Here is an 11,185-nt window from a genome sequence, read left to right as displayed (position 1 = left end):
ACGGCGGCCCAAAACAACATACCTTTCCCTCACTTACAAGCCAGTAACAACAACTGTTCAGGAATTGATGTTGGCACAAGAGAGGCAAGACAATGCTTTTGTGGTTTCATGAATTTTTTTGTTGTTTAAACTGTCTCTATACTTCCTCTTGTGACTCTCCCCTTCAGTCTTTCTTTACATTCCTGACATGCTTGAGTAGAGCGATGACACGTGCCGATAAGAATGCCGGCTGAGAGTTTAAAGGACTCCCGTGTGACTCACTGCTTCAGGCCTTCAATCAGCACGAGGAAAAACCGAGGAGGGGGCTCAACATTTGATCAATGGGAACTTTTAATTCCACACTGTCATGAAATATAATGTATAATAATATTTTAATGGGAAATTGCTGTAGATAAACTGGGTTGTTTCATAAAGTAAGTAAGAAATGCCCTGAATTTTCAGAGATTAACCTGTAAGGTAGTTTAACGCCACTAAGTTCTTTAACGCATTACCACAACTTCCAAATTTTAGGTTGTAGCGGGCTCAGTTTTAAAGCTAGAGTGAAGAAAACCTAAGGAATCCATTGGTAACCATGTCATACTAGCTTGTCGCAAAGGAGACTAAATAATGATAATAATCCTCACTTTTGGTGAGGAAAAACTGTCATGGCCATTTTCAAAGGGGTCCCTTGGCCTCTGACCTCCAGATATGTGAATGAAAATAGGTTCTCTGGGTACCCACAAGTCTCCCCTTCACAGACATGCCCACTTTATGATAATCACATGCAGTTTTGGGCAAGTCATAGTCAAGTCAGCCCACTGACACACTGACAGCTGTTGTTGCCTGTTGGGCTGCAGTTTGTCATGTTATGATTTGAGCGTATTTTTTTATGCTAAATGCAGTACCTGTGAGGGTTTCTGGACAATATTTGTCATTGTTTTGTGTTGTTAATTGATTTCCAATAATACATATATAAATACATTTGCATAAAGCAAGCATATTTGCCCACTCCCATGTTGATAAGAGTATTAAATACTTGACAAATCTCCCTTTAAGGTACATTTTGAACAGATACAAAATGTTTGATTATTTTGCGATTAATCACAATAAAAAATGTTAATCGATTGACAGCCCTAATTTTAACATGTCCGCTTCCCCACAGTTTAATGAACATTTATCAACAGTAATATACTGTAATTTAATTAATTTTTACCATAAAACACACTCTGTATTTTCACAGTTAATTACATGTAATTTTGTGGTACGGTTATTTTCTGTAATTTGACGGTGTCTGTCTGGAAACTATTCTGCTTTTACAGTTTTTTTACAGTCACAATGAAATCATGAATGTAACACTCAACCATATTGTACTGTACGTATGGGATATTCAGCTCACAGTGTTCCTCCAAGTATTCCCCGCAGAAAAGGGTGTTTTCCCATAGTGCTATAACAGCCCAGCTGTGTGAGCTCGGGAAATCAACACATCTTTTGACAGGAAGTTCCATCAACACACACACACTATAGCGAGCCAGGAAGCTCTGCCAGGCTCGGCCCGCCGGTTCATTCATACATCTTGACACACAAAAGCGCAGAGCGTAACCAGTGAGCCGAGCAGACGGAGCTTCGTGTTTCAGTCGGAGAGATGCAGCAACTTCTGACAGGATATGAAAAGGTCAGAGGTCAGCAGAGAGCTGGGTTTTAAGTTGGGATCTGTGTGGGTGGTTTTAGGGGTTTACAAATATAGCAACTGGATCATCCTTTGACTTTGGATGTATCCTCTTCATCTTCAGATGGGGGCTGAGATAGGTCGTAAAAGTGGAGAGGAATTTCCTGGAAAGATGCAGATCACATGTGTTGATAGCTCAACTTCTCAGCCTGCTTTCTCTCTTACACACAGTAAGAAAGTAAATGTTTAAGGTGACTCCAAAGATTAAATAGCTTTTATTGTGCACACAGGGCTTTGATCATCATAATAAAAAGATTCCTATCGCAAGGGCCCTTTCAGAGTTATAGCTCGTTCCTCCTCAGCAATTTTATTTTGACTGGAGTCTGACCAGCTATTAAAGGAGACTATAGTACAGATATTACAAAATAACCTCCATCGGAGGTGAGGCAATATCTTCTTAAAACTCGTGAAGCTACAGCCTCGTATATCAACACTCACATACAGACCTTCTTTCGACGGTGACTTCACAAAATGTTTTCCACCAGAGCCCTATTTTTCCCTGAAGGGGAGAATAGTAAGACAGACAGTGAGAAGTGTAGCAGATATGTCACTTCTCTGCCCGGGCTTGCCCTTCACATGGCCCGTGGTCTTGAGTAATGAATGGGCCCATGTGTGTCAGGGTGTACAGTATGTGTGACTACATGTGAGTATGCGTGAATAACATCTGTCTTGCCCTGCCTGAAGGTGACTGATTTTCACGGCAGGAAGTTTCTTGTCAGTTAGAGGAAATGTGAGTTAAAGTCGGGAAACAAACACGCTATATCGTCGCCACGACTTTTGACCTTTTAGTCATCCCATTCAAGGTTAAACACTATCTGTGGGTTGTGGCGCCAAAGCATGCTTCTCATTTATGCCCATTAAAAAGAGTACTCCACCAGTTTAGCATTGCACTTCTATAACAATGTTGGACAGTTTTCTTTTAAGTCGCAGATGCAGCAGAATCAGAGATATAATCTTTTATATTCCATCCATTATTTTTGCTTGTCAAAACCTGGTGCCAACATTACCCACAATGCAACTGTCAGAGATGCAGGTGTGTCATGCTAGTACTAGCTAATGTAACCCCAGGGAGAGATGAGGAGCGGGCTACAGAGGTCTTTCTAACTCCACACCCCCCAGATTATTTTTTAGTATTCAAACTTCAGCCCCAACCGACGCTGACTTAAGTGACATCACTTGAGGCAATTTATGAGACTTTACAGAGGTCCCTCTGGAGACACAAAAGGTTTTATACAACTTTTTCCACATGTGAAGTAGTATTCCCCAAGTCCTATGAACAGACTTTGATGTGTAAAATCAGCAAAAAGGAGGTCAGTGAGGAAGAGGAGTTGGGCAAAAGAATGTGTGAAGGGTTTGAAGCACGAGAAGTGAGAAGCTCTCTTGATTCAAAAGTATTTTTTTGGGGTGAGTGGGAATTATGCTTTTTTGCTTTCTTGCCAAGAGTTAGTCAATTTTTCACTAGTCGTTTTAAACAAATGAGACACGACCTGTTAATTAGTGGGCTTTAGAGGTGCTGGATGTTTTTACCTTTGGACACAGCCAGGCTAGCTGTTTCCCCCTGTTTCTAGTCTTTATGCTAAGCTAAGCTAAACTAAACGGCTGCTGGCTGTAGGCTTATATATAATGGACAGAAAGTGCTATCGATCTTCAAAGCACAAAAGTATAGCTCCCACAATGTTGACCTATGGCTTTATGGTAGTCATCCTGTTTTGTGAACTTCATAAAAAAAAGTGCTCAATACGTAATTCAGAGCACATCTATTGCCTCCACGCAGCTCTCAACATGGCGACAGCAGAGCCGGCGGCTCATAGCTAGCGGTGCTAACAGCGCTAACGGTGAGAACAACGGCAACAGTGCTGACAGAGCTAAAAGTGTTAACCTGTGGGGGGAACAGGAAGGTGGGTGCTACGCTTCCGTGACGACGCCATGGATCGGGATGTAACCGCCGTATCACATACACTAACATACACTGAAAGCACGCACGGCCGGCCCGCCTATGTCAACAAAGCACAGAGAAACTCAGATTTCAACACACACAGAGGTGAGAGTGACTCCATTCTTTGCTCAGGTAGACATTACTCCACTATATCTACTATACCTAATATTGTATAGAGAACCTTTATGGTGATCGGTGGGTTCAAAAGAAAGATGAACTTCAGACAAGTCATTCTGGGATTTCCCTTAAAACTCCCCCCTGAAAATACAAGAATATAATGACTGTCTCTTGTGAGTGCTCAATGTGAAAAAAGCCATCACTATCTACTCTAAACAAGAAAAACAAGCTCTGATATGGTGCGTCCGTGCATCCGTGGTCCTCTCCCCTATTTCCAGGGTCACCACCTCCTCCTTCCACCTCTCCCAGCCCTCTGTGACCCCTCCTGCCCGGGATGCTCATCCTGTTTCCTATAGTTTCCTCTTCCCTGCGGACAGGAAATGGCTGGAGCCGAACGGATACTCACACAGAGGGGAGCCAGCAGGAAGTGATCTCACTGCAGCACCTGCAACCAGGAAATAGAACAGCCCCAGCAGGGAGTTGGAAGAACAGGCCGTGTAACGCTCACACACATATACACAAACAAGTGCCTAACCCACAAACACCCTCTTACTTCCCCTACAGCTGTTGGCACTGGAACCACAACACAGGAAACAAGAGTGTGAGCAAATTGTCAGATGCACAATCGCAACTCTTCTTTGCTAACATTATCACTGTGTTTTGACTTACACATCTTAGATATCAACTGGTGTATAAGGGTTGACGAAACAGTCTGCGTTGACAGACTGTTTCTTTGAGACCAGGGTTTTCTTTGCTCTCTCGATCAGGCTGAGGCTGAGGTAAATAACTTCTTCATTAAAGCTCTAATTCAATTTGGGGCATGGGGGGTTTCTGGGGAGGAGTGTGTGCGCATATAATTGTGTTTGTGCCAGGGGGATATTCCCCAAAGCGCTGTTGATAATCTAAAAAGTTTGAAATTCTATTACCTATTCAGGAAATACATTCCAAGGTCTTATTGATCGCGCAGACGGTCGAATAATTTGAGGTAACGAGGAGCGGCGTCAGGCTTGCAGCGCCTCTGAATCCATGCTACCGTTGGACGGAGGCGGGTTGAATGTCCCCTCTGACTCCATTGTCGATGTAACGCATAACATCTAAGTTTTTTCTTCCTGAAATCTGCTCAAAGAGCTCATCTGCAATTGATTCGTTGAATAAAAGAAATAGCTTGGCATTATGGAAAATGTGCTTATTGACTTTCTTGCCAAGAGTTAGATGTGAAGACTGATATCACTCTCTGTCTGTCTGTTTGTCCTTCGCATATCTCAAGAACCGTTCATCCAATCTACTTCACTTTTGGCGGATGTATAGTTGGGGACCCAAGGCAGTGCTTTGTAAGATTTGGTGTAATTTGGACTTACGACATGTTCAATTTTAATAAACTTTGAATAAACAAGTGACCAGCGCTCTGTGCAGCAGAAGGGGCAGGGCAGATCGTGGCTCATTGACTGCAGTTCACTTTTGTTGCTGGATGCTGAGTATACAAACGTTACAACCAAACTCTTCTTCACTTCCCTGGAGTCAATGAGCGATGAGCGGTTCTCGACCCCAGACTGTATATAAGAAGTGGACGTAGTCACCGTGACGTCACCCATTGGTTTGTGGACTGCCGTTTTGAAACCTCGAGATCGGTATTTTGGCCGTCGCCATCTTGTTTTTTTTACCCTCGCTATCTTGTTTTGCAACAAGAAGTGACACAAGAGGGTGGAGTTAAGTAAAACCGAACGCTGAATAAGACAGATTTGGGTGAGCAAAAATTAACTTTCATGAACAGAAAACACATTGTGAAAGGGTTAAAGTTCAAACACTAAAACTTGGACACCACACAACACCGTGGTAGCAACAATCACAAGGTAGCCACGCCCTAAAGCATGCCTTGCTTTATAGTCTATTTGACTCTAAATGGGACCATCATTTACTAAATGAACATAATGTTGTATTAAAGAAGACTTACAACTAGCGATTGAGACCATAAACTCATGTTTACAATGTTTACTGAGGTAATAAATCAAACGAGAAGTAGGATCATTTTCTCATAGACTTCTATACAATCTGACTTCTTTTTGCAACCAGAGGAGTCGCCCCCTGCTGGCTATTAGAAAGAATGCAAGTTTAAGGCATTTCCACATTGGGTTCACTTCTCGGACCCTGAATTTGCCCACTGTTCTCGACACTGCTGCAAGCAGCACTTCCTTGGAGCCAAGCAATCGGCCCGCTCCCAATGACCACGCCACAAACAGGCACTGCATTAGTAATTATGAATCTACCATGCCATAGATTCAGATTTACTGTACAGATATGATATCTATTACTCACTATTATACTGACTATTATAGTTTCTTTGGGGAACTTTGGAGAAGGCCCTTTCCTGTTCCAACATGACAATGCCCCATTGTATAAAACCAGGTAAATAAAAACATGATTTTCCCAGTCTGGTGTGGAAGAGCTAACACCTTTGGGATCAAGAGGAACACCAACTGTGAGCCAGGCCTTATCGCCCAACATCAGTGCCCCAAAATGCACTTGAGGCTGAATAGGAGGAAATCCCTGCAGCCAGTTTACAAACTCTCAGGGGAAAGCATTTCCAGAAGTTTAGAGGCCGTTATAGCATCCTGTTAAAGCTCATGATTTACTCATCACGCAACTATAGCATCCGAGTATATGAAAAAAAAGGTGCTACAGTAAAGCCACTGTGATTTAATGAAGTGGATGTGTGCTGCCCAGATAGACCTCTTCAGTTCATCCATTAGCCAGTCAATGGGAGTGTGCAGTGCGAGAGTGCACACTCTGAATATGAATTGGCTGCATTGGCAACCGACTACTGTACTTTACTGCACTGAATCAGTCCCGCTCACAAAGGCTGAGAAAGTCAGAGAGAGAGATGTGGGCCAGGCAGATAGCAGCCCACTGACATACCTTCTCCAGATGGAAAAAATGGAGATTTACTCCTTTTCTCTCTCTCTCTCTCTCTCTGCTCACCTCCCCCACCGTTTAATCAGACTTACTACGGCCAGCTCATTCCTAAGTGTGGGTGAACCGTTTTGTATTCTGCGCAGGAAAAGCTCCATTTCTCTTGAGTGTTATTTGCTTGTCGTGTAAGTTGGAGGACCAGAGTGGAAACAAATTCCTCTTTTTCCTTCTTCTCCTCGCCCGCTTATCTTTTCAATAAATCTCCTGAAGTGTCTCGGGCAGCACATTTATTTTCATTGCAACACATTCTGTCATCACACCGATGTCTAAAAAGTGCAACAACAAGCCTTCTTCAACGCCAGAATGCTGCATTTTTTGTTTCGTCTCTCCCTCCCCCCTAAATCCCCTCTGCAGTCCTCTTCTCTGTTGTCACAGTAAGGACCCTTGTGATTCCTGAGATTCCTGAGACTGCGAAATGCAGAAATATTTTTCCACTAGAGCTCTCGCATATCGGTATGTATATATTACAAACATGCCACTGTTGTTGTTTTTACGGCGCAGGCAGAGGAGTGAAAGAATAGTGTTGTGCTGCCAAATAAACACACTGCAGATATTTATAAGATGGGTCACCCAGTGTGTTGCCTTGACGTCGCACGCAGGATTAAACACACTCACAGAAGAATGATGCTGCATCAGGAGAGTGGGCGATTTACTAATCTGTTGCCTTTGAAGGCTTGGCACGCTGGGCCTCTACTTTACAACACTGCAAGTTTGTATGAAGTGCAGTCCCATACTTTCACACGGTTGTTATGATTTAATACCTTTGCAATATTAGCTAATGTAAACACATTATATAGCCTAAAATTGTGTCCAAGCTGATAACTTCGGCGAGACCACCCCACAGTGTTGTGAGCCCACCCTGGGCTGCTGCAGTCTGTCTTTCAGCAGGCTGTTGAGTGAAGCAATACATTCTGGGACGACCAGACCTACCCTATCTGCCCCTCTGCCATTCCACAGTCCCGTCCTTTTTGCGGGGAATATATACGTATGACGGTACACCCAAGAGAAACAAAAATGGGCATAAAGAGGAGATCAGGGTGGATGGATGCATCAACAAAACATTGAACTTTTACACGGGAGACTGCTGGTGGTTTCCTGTTTCCTAACGGCAGTGAATGTTTCTGTTCGGTGGCTGTTAACCATGACCAAGATCATTCCTCTAATTCCTCTATTCCCCTAACCTCAATAAAGTAGTCAATTTAAACAAAACCATGATGTTTCCCTAACATTAACCATGCAGGCTGTTCTCATACACCGTTTGTAGATATACCTACGAAAAGTAATGCACTTTAATTCATATATATCCTATAAAATGAATTTGTATGTAATCCACGTAATCGTGAACCAGGAAGTATTAAGAGCGACAAATGCCGTATTCGGAGGATTTCGGGGTGGATCAAAAAACACTGGACTTTCGTCCAGGAGACAGCTGTTCGTACCCAGTCGGAAACCTGAAGTCAACGTTGACTTATTTGTCACGTAACTTCCATACATTAGTAACACCACCTCCGGAGTTAGTTTAACCCAAACCACGATCTTTTCCTAAACCTGACTAAGTAGTTTTGTTGCCTAAACCTAACCAAGTTGTTTCCTGTGAAGACAGAAGTGATGCGTGCGTTACATGTTGCTGGACATTCGTAGGAACATGCACAAAGAATGAGGAGTAACTTTTCGTAAGATATCATATGAGCCGCTGTATGACAATACATTGAACCAGGTTGTTTTTGTGCGTAAACCTAACCAAACCTTAAAACCAAACTATGTAACTTTTGTATAACAGCAGCCACAAGTTGTGATTACATTACACAAATTGGCACGATATATTTACTTTATGTTTTACTTTTGTGATACAATTTGCTGAACATGCTAAAATATAGCGTAACAGTAGCATCAATAACATAGAGTCATAAAGTCAGTGAACTGATCAAGTAACGCCAGTTACACAACAATAGCTATCTAAAGTTAGCTAACATTAGCCACCATAAGCTACTGGTCACACCAGACCGAGTAAAGGCCTTTACACACCGAGCGTTTTTGTTGAGCAATTGATTTGCATGTCAATATATTTTTTTTGAATTGTTGTTTTTTACATGAATACTTTCACACGGACCGCGAATATTACGCGGCCAAAAAGCACCATACTTTTTTTCGTGACGGGTTGAGTTGCACCTATATTTATGAAACAACAACACAGAGGCTCCGTAGTCTGAACCAAGACGGCAAATTTTATTACACCTTTTAAACCATGACAAAGGCAGCGCAGACCAGATCCACTCCTTCCTTAACTTTCACAATAAAAGCCCTAGACATATAATATTTGTAGGTGAATATTTTGCATTTTTGTGTTGTTTATTTGTCACGCCCCTGAACTGAAAAAAGGGTGCATTTTATTGCTTATGAATTCAAAGATTGTGTCATTTCTTTATTAAAAAGTCACTTAGGCTCACTTTAAACACAGCTGTATCAGAACAGAATACGGTTCAATAGGAAAGGCAAATGATGTCATCCTGCCCGTAGGGGAACCAGATCGGAAAACGCTCATCTGTGCCGTTTTTGGAGGGCAGTTACAAATAATGTAATTTGTCATTTAATTTGGAGGACTTGTTATGGGGATAATGAGCTAAATTTCAGCATTAAGCATCCTTCGCAGTCTCTCTACAGGACACAAAATCCATCCTCCTGATTATTCATTTCCTCCTGTAAACAAACAAAGGTCAATAAAATAGAGCAGTCCACTCAGAGCTCTCTTCCTGAGTGGACCCCCGTCATGACACATGGCTGACTGCCAACAGAAATAGAAAAAAGGGGCCTACAACGTCTTCCAACCTCTTCTAATAGGACCTGAAATGAAAGGAAACAAATATTTTGAAAGTAAGAGAAGAGTAATCGCTCCAAAGTTAAAGGACAAAAAGGTGCCCTCCCACCTGCTTCCTCATGCAGGTTTTTTTGTTGCTGGTGTATCACCCCTTTACATTGTTTATCTGTCACGCTATCATTGATTTCCTTTGCTACCTCTGTAATACTATGTGCAGTCAGAAAGGTGATATTGGAATTTCTGACTTGTGTTGATATTTATCGACCGCCCTCCCTTCCTCACCCCTCCCCTTTCTCTTTGCCCTCTCTCCTCCGCCGTTTATTTTTCTCTCTCTTTCTCTTTGCCAGCTGTCAGCGTTGGCAGAGCGCCACACGGGCGCTTGCCGCTCGGCTGGCGACAGATGCAGCAGCAGTCAGGCAAAGAGGAGAGAAAAGAACAAGAGTTAAAACAGAAGAGAGGTCGAAAGAAAAAGAGAAAGAGGGGAAGAGAGATGGAGAAGAAAAGGGGTAGAAGAAGAAGAAGAAGAAGAGGGATGAGTGATACAACAGAGAGTTGGCCCTCCCCATTGTGTCAAAAGGGACACAGCAGCGCTGGATTAGGCCACGGCCAATAATCACAGCCAGATGGGCTGTGGAGGGGCGTGGACACAGAGCGAGATTGAAAAACAAGATAGCCAGGGACATTTTCAGAGTGAGGTTATACAGCCCAACTTTTATTCTGACATTTCTATTTACAACCTTGTGTACAATCATAAAGTTAACAGCACTTCGACACAACACTGCGGCCGAAAGCGCTACAACTCATTTCCTCGCTAGATTGCATCACCGATGGGCCACATCTGTGTGGCATTTAAGTCGCGTTTGCCCTTTTTTCTCCCTTATTAACATTCCAGAGCCCATTCCCGAAACCACTGACACTGTGAGATTACCTTGACCATCATGGCTGTTACACCCCCCCCCCCCCCCGGCTTCCAACACAAATTGCAGCAGTCATTTCTGATTCCGAAAGAGCGTATAATATGTACGTATCAAGTGTCGGGGCTCCGCATTCACTCTGAGAACCTCATAGGGCAAGAAAGTTACTGGAAGAGAAAAGGGACCAAAAGAGAAAAACATATTAGAAACAGCTTGAGGAATACACCACTGTGATTTTCATTTCTTTTGGGTGGCTTCTTACTCTCTTCCTTTCAGCACTTGAGGCACCCTCTGCCTCAGTTTTTGCCAGCGATACCTCCACCTTTTCAACCGCAAAACAAAAGCACAAATTATCATGTTTGAACAGCTTTTGCTTGGCACAACACGTGTACAATTATCATGAAAATGAGAAGCGTTACACGTGAGATCTGGCCTCTTAATGGGTCAATGGATGGACGTAATCACAGTCGACAGGCCCGTGAACTTGGCCGAGGCTTGCATTGGGCCAACAAAGACGCAAACACACACATGCAAACAAACAAATGAGCTCATACAAAGCCTAACTCGCCCCACCCCCCCCACAAACACACACAACAAACCACCTTGGCTGTTCTGTTTTTATGTCATTGTTTTTCTCCCCCAGTGTCTTTGTCTCTTCTTCTACCCCCATCTGGTGTGTGTGGACACGGCCTCTCGGTGCTAATTCACTTCCTTGGACACCATCTGCTGTG

The sequence above is a fragment of the Sebastes fasciatus genome, chromosome 15 (assembly GCF_043250625.1).
Source record: "Sebastes fasciatus isolate fSebFas1 chromosome 15, fSebFas1.pri, whole genome shotgun sequence".
Lineage (NCBI taxonomy): Eukaryota > Metazoa > Chordata > Actinopteri > Perciformes > Sebastidae > Sebastes > Sebastes fasciatus.
The sequence above is the reverse complement of the archived record's forward strand: the minus strand, read 5'-3'. Positions refer to the sequence as shown.